The sequence below is a fragment of the Glycine soja genome, chromosome 17, assembly GCF_004193775.1.
Source record: "Glycine soja cultivar W05 chromosome 17, ASM419377v2, whole genome shotgun sequence".
In the NCBI taxonomy this organism is placed as follows: domain Eukaryota; kingdom Viridiplantae; phylum Streptophyta; class Magnoliopsida; order Fabales; family Fabaceae; genus Glycine; species Glycine soja.
Window position 1 is genome coordinate 18610126 of NC_041018.1, and position 6533 is coordinate 18616658.

The window sequence follows — 6533 nt, forward strand, 5'->3', positions numbered from 1 at the left end:
CTTGTTGTTCCCTCCACTCAACCTTGATGTCTTAAAAACATTCTCCCTTATTGGTTTCAACTATTGGTAAAGTAGTTCCTTTGCCTATGTGAGAGTGAGAACTTGATCTAGCAGCTCTTTCCAAAAGATGCAAATGCAAATAAAATACATCTCCTGGATAAGCTTCGCAGCACGGGCAAACAGACATTTTGCGACAAGGCTAAGCTTGTTTGAAGGGATCATCATAAATGATTAAAGAGTGACATTCACAGGACATGAAATATTAAGCCAAAGGTCTCAAGGGGTGAGGTATTGTGATGTAGCTGGAGAATCTGTTGTTGTAGTTGCTACAACAGTGTATTCCACTGCTGCTATTTCCCGTAAGGTAGTCACCACTTGGTTGCAAAAGATGCTTTATTACATTTTTGTTATACTCGTTTGTCTCCAATAATTAATTCTTGTTGGCTGCGTCTACTGGGATTATCAAATCAATAGCACTAAGTCTTGTATGGAGGCTCATTAGTGGCGGAACTAAGACCCTAAATCAGTGGAGACAAATTATAAAAAATAAAATCAGTGGATTTAACTATATAAATATATATGAAATAAAATACAAAAAATGAGAAGGTGCAAGTACACACCCTCACCATAGTATAGGTCCCCCACTGAGACTCATATACTGAACTTCTCAAGGCAATACTAGGAGAGATTTGACTAAGTGAGGCAAAGCTGAAAATTCCTCAATTGTCGATGGGTTTTGTAAGGGCATTTACAACACAACCCAAATAAATTTGCCTTACTACTGGTATATGAGCAATTCCTCCTGTTGCTTTTGCCAAAATGCCCTATTGCATCATCAAACTATCAATGATGAATATATATATATATATATATATATATATATATATATATATATATATATATATATATATATATTATTTTTTTATTTCAAATTCAAAGCAATGCCTATAGAATCCTCTTCAAATTCCATGAGGCAGATCAAAATAATATTTTATTGATAAGCAATACATGCAATTCAGTTAAGAAACTTCCACTGTAAATGTTCTTAGGTGTATGATTGAAAACCATTAAAAAAAATTAGTGTGGTGTCCGTGAAACGGTAATGCAATTTCAGGATAAAACAATGTGTCTGGTGGTAACAATTTTTCCATTCGTATTGATTTGAAAACAATCCTCAACTAAACCTTTTGTTTTAAGCAATAAGCATCAGTGCATCTTTAAGCAATAAGCAATAATTAAAATACTATAATTATTTGTAAGTTAAAGTCCTGTAATTGCAATCATTTGAAGTTATCCCTTTCTAACTTGTACTTTTTTTTCTTCAGAAGCTCATGCGCAATTAGGGGTGGAGTGGCTTGTTTTGCCTGTTGTTCCCAGTGTGCTAGAAACATGGACTCTGCTTTGCAAAGACTAATTTTGAGAGTTCTCAGTTTTTGGACTATACTTTCCTAGATTTTCAGGGTGCCATCATGTGTCAAAAGCTATTGACGAATAATCCATCTCCAGATCCAATCTTGTTAGTAGGTATGCAATTTTTTTTATAATTCTTTTGTAAAAGAGGAGACAAATAAAATAAGTTTGTGCCACACGCAGACGATTACAACTTCGATGTTTCCTCTTTTGTAGAGTCACAACCAAAAATGCGATGTTTCTTCTCGAAGTTGCTGTGTAAGTTTAGTCCACCAAGTAGAAGAGATTGACGAAGGAGGGATGATGGATCAACAAATGGAGGAGTAAGTCTTACTTCTGTTTAATTATACTGTCATTAAATGCTTCCCATATAATTGACAAAAGGTAAACTATTAATAATCAAACTAGGTATCGATAATATGATAACTGTCTTAGTGATTATGCTTATGCTAGCATGGGCCAAAGTTTTTTTGGGAATGAATGCGCTCCCTCAGGTCTTTTTATAAAATTATTTGAGTTTTTGTAATGAGAAATGTTAGGAACACTCTTTATTCTATCAGTGTTCCTAACACTCCTCTGCTGTAAGAGCTTACAATCGATTAAATTGATATGAGAGACTTCTCTGTAAGTTATAAACATTTGTGCAATGAATTACTATCAACATCGATTAAAATAAATAGTTTTAACATTAGAAGAAATCTTCTAACTTTAGAAACTATTCTTTTTATTCCTACAAGATTATGCATGATGCACATATGAAATGACAGTAACTAAGATGTAACACACAATATAACACTTAATACAAATATCACTCAAGAGAGTTGGATATGTAAAAGACAATTTTTTCAAGCTCTTCTTCAAGTTTCAAGGCTTGGTCTTCATATTACTTCCTGTATCTCTAACACCTTTTCTAGTGCTTAAACGGATTGGTACAATCGGGTATTGTTTGTAGATGCCTCAAGGGTCCAAAATTCAACTTGTGTTTCATTGTTTATTGTTGAAACTTCACCAAGGTCACCAAGGTCCTTTACCTGTGCCCCCAACCTCTTTCCCCCCTCTCGCCACTAACAACCATCCTTTGGTCGCACCATTATCCATACTGGACTCCAAGATGAATGATTCCACTAAACCTCGTACTAAACTTGTTTCGGTACAATGGCTTGGTCTTTCTCCTGAGGACACTAGCTGGGAAGAATGGGACGACACTTATCACCTTGAGGATAAGATGTCTTTCCCAACAGAGGGTGATTATAGCAATGTGACCCATAATACTAGACCCATGAGAACCACGCCCACCACCTTCAAGGACTACGTATGATGCCAATTGGGATATGTCTCAGAATATGCCTTAGGATATTTGTTAGAAAGACATTAGATATTTAAAGGATTTGTTTATAACAGCCACATGATATTATTCCTTTTGGATACTCTTTTTTCTATTTCCACAATTCGAGACAACCAATCATTGTACTGTGATAATGCTGTATAAAGTTGAGTATAAATGAAAGAAGGGAGAATTCACATATTTCATTATCTAGTACTATAGCAGCTTTTACTTTATCAGTCCTCTAACAAGATCATTGTTGGAAATCATTTTCTCCATAAGAAGGTGACAAGTTATCGTCACATAATATTTTCCATTGGCACTTTGATTCCAAATAAAAAAGATCATTAGCTTGTGTGTTGATTAAAGGAATAGACCAAATTACTTGCACATCAACATCATTAAAAAGTTGTTCAACGTTTACGTGTTCTTTAAATCAAGGAAACCTGTCCTTTCTTTTGGAAAGTTTGGGTACATTTTATTAAAAGTAAACACACCAAAAATAAAAATAATAATATTCCAACAAATCAAGTCAAGTAGAAATACTTTAAAATCACTTACATGTCTTATAATAATAATAATAATAATAATAATAATAATAATAATAATAATAATAATAATAATAATAATAATAATAATCTTAAGTATAAATATTTCATAGGTAAACTTATTAAAGGAAAAAAACAAAATTACCAGTAATAAAATTATTTTCAAAAAGGGATTAATTAGATGACATTTTCTTAATCTGCTTATTAAAAACACATCTTCTTAATCTTGAGATTTTGAGACACTGGTTGTGTGACAATTCGATGTCTTGAAACTCTTCTCTAAAATAAATTATTAAATTGCTTCAATAATGAAAAATGAATTGGCCTGGGTGTACACCTCTATCAATTCATATTTTAGGATGTATGAATTGTTACGTACTGAGAAATAAAAAATCTTGAATTCAATAAAAATTTAATAAAAAAATATATTAACACACAAATATTTTTAATAAAAGAACTATGTAATATAGGAGTAGAAGACCACTCATGTCGAGCTGAAAAGATAAAAAAAAAATACAATAACAATCCTCTTTTTCATAATAATAAATAAATCTCTTGTTAAAAATAACAATAAAAAGTAGGTTAAAATGCAATTTTTGTTTCCTATTTTTTAAAATCTGTGATTTTAGTCTCTCTATTTTTTAATTGAGATATTTTATCCCTTACTTTTAAAAAATTCACGATTTTAGTCCTCCATTTTTTAATTGAGATATTTTGTCCCTTACTTTAGAAAAATTGACAAATTTAATTCTTATGACTAATTTCAAATATTGATCTATGTGTTTTACAAACATTAGCTGACACATATCTTTTTATTATTCACATGATAAATATTTTTTAAAATTATTTAATTGCTAATAAGGTTAATTTATTAAAAAATGATTTTAAAAAGTACACAATCGAGTCTTAAATTGAAGAGGACTAAAATTACATATTTTTTAAAAAGCGAAGGACGAAATGTCTTAATTAAAAAATAGAGGGACTAAAATTGTGGAATTTTAAAAAATGAAAGACAAAATGTCTCAATTAAAAAATAGGAAGACTAAAATTGTGAATTTAAAAAAATAAAGAAATGAAAATTACATTTTAGCTTAAAAAATATCCAAGAATATTTGTGTTTGTATTAAGGGTAAAATAAATAATTTCAAAGTTATTTAGGTTTTGCACATTTAATCAATCACAGGTAACCATCTTAAGTCAGACATTGTTTAGCACTTTTCCTATACATAATTGACTCTTGGATCCAAAATCTAATTTTGAAACCATTTTCTTTTCAAAATGGTTTTTTTTGTAACTCTTCTCCTAATAAATTATAATAACGACTCCTTTATTTTTAACTTTATTTTTTATCGTCGTTGTCGCTGTCTCAATCCTAGTTGGGACAGTCAACATAGTTGATGTCATACATGTATACACCGATGGATTCAAAACAATGGTCTTGTTTGTGCCAAGTCTCAAAGAAGCAAGTGATATTGGAATACTAGAAGACTTCAATGGATTAAGTGTTGAATCACTACACCAAAAACAGTCTTTTAGTGGCAATTGTTTTGCCTTTGTTGGTGTATCCAGGGACCGTAAAAGGAAAACCAGCCATTCTTTTAATAATAATCATACCAATTTAAATGGCCAGTAAAAGTACTTTTTCCAATTCTACCATCATTGTCGGTAAAAGTAAACTTTAATTTGTTCTTTTTTTTCGTTAGAATGAAAAATGTTTTATTACAAAAGCAAGAAAATCAACACTAACACCTGTATGTAGACTTCACATATACTTTAAGGGGGAAGGGGTTTTCACACAAGTTCAAAGTAGTGACAATTACAAAAAACCCATAATAGAATTCTAGTTTAAAGAGGTTTTGTTGAATTTAAAAGGGAGCTCAAAGAGCTTCCAGTGACAAAAGAAAGACCAGAGTCTAAACTTCTTACAGAAATATATTCTCTGCCCAGTTATAAGCCTAACAAACCACAATTTGCCCAGTTAATTAACCTGCAAAAAAACAAAAAACCATTAATGCACCAGGATTTGGAAGAGAAAAATATCTAATTTATATAACCGAATCAGGTTACATGGTATCAGTCAAAAGAAAAAATGAATAAAAAACTGAATTCTATTAATATCTACTAGAAATTTACTAGTTCTAATTTAACTAGAGAAGAAGCATAATTATTTGATAATGTGCGCACAAGTCTATAACTACAATTCAATAATCATAATTTTACAAGCAAATTTTGCTTCGTCAATTCATTGAACGCAGGGATATGGGGTGATAGGTATCATTGTCCAAGTAACGAAAGAATGCCGAATATGGTAAACCCAACTTCATTATCATGTGTTAAGTATCCAATGGATGGGGACTTCCTTGAAAGCCCATAAATTATGCATGCATTTCAGAAATCGTTCAATTGCTAATCGTCAGAATTCAAAATGGAATAATTGACTTATATAGTTATATGTTTATACCTGTAATGTTAACTTCTTTTTCACGGTTTATGCCTTCAAGTTATGTTAGTTGAGGGTTGGGATAAGGGATTCGGGTCCTAGGTTCAAAAGTTACTAAGGTCTAAAGAGTAATAAGATAAGTGGCACATCTCTAAAAGGCATTTTACAATTAAATGATATTATATATCAACAGAAACTTGAAAAAAAATAGTAAGATGGAACCTACGTACATTGCCAATAACATCCATACCAAATTCCAACAAATATTGAATGAATTACTAGTAGTATTTTAAGGTCAAATTAGTGCAGACTATTCTCAAAAATCAGGAATTGATGATTACTATTTCTTCTTCAATATTAGATGTTAACACTATGTAATCCTTAAAAATCAGGAACTCAATTAAGCAAATTATTTGTGTTTGTAGTTATGCAGATTGAAATTTACTTCTTTCTAATGACAACTTACAATAAGGGCCATAGGATAATCTCCCTCTTGATGTGATGCATACCAATAACGAAGGAGAAAACTCCTTCCTCAACAGTGTGCTTGAAAACTTTCAACATGCTTGATCGATAAGCCTGCCATGGTGGGGGTGTAAAACAAAAGCAGACATGATATTTAAGTGCAAATCAAGTTATTCAAAGAGAATTCGAACTAAATGTGTATCACAAACAATAGTTAAATGTAATAGAACATAAAACATTAACTTTTCCAGTATTTCTCAAGCAATAACAAATTTGTTTTTGTGGTAATGCAAGGACAAGGTATGCAAGAAAAAAATTGAAATTACTGAGATTGACCAAATGAGAA

At 31.1% G+C, this 6533-nt stretch overlaps 1 long non-coding RNA gene across 1 annotated transcript; it reads right to left on the minus strand.

Annotated features, from left to right (window-relative positions):
* Positions 1–5018: 5018 nt before the first annotated feature.
* Positions 5019–6307, minus strand: LOC114393219. The gene is made up of 2 exons (XR_003662491.1): positions 6189–6307; positions 5019–5269 (listed from the first exon to the last, which is right to left on the minus strand). It is a non-coding gene; the product is annotated as an uncharacterized LOC114393219 (long non-coding RNA).
* Between the last annotated feature and the right edge of the window lie 226 nt (positions 6308–6533).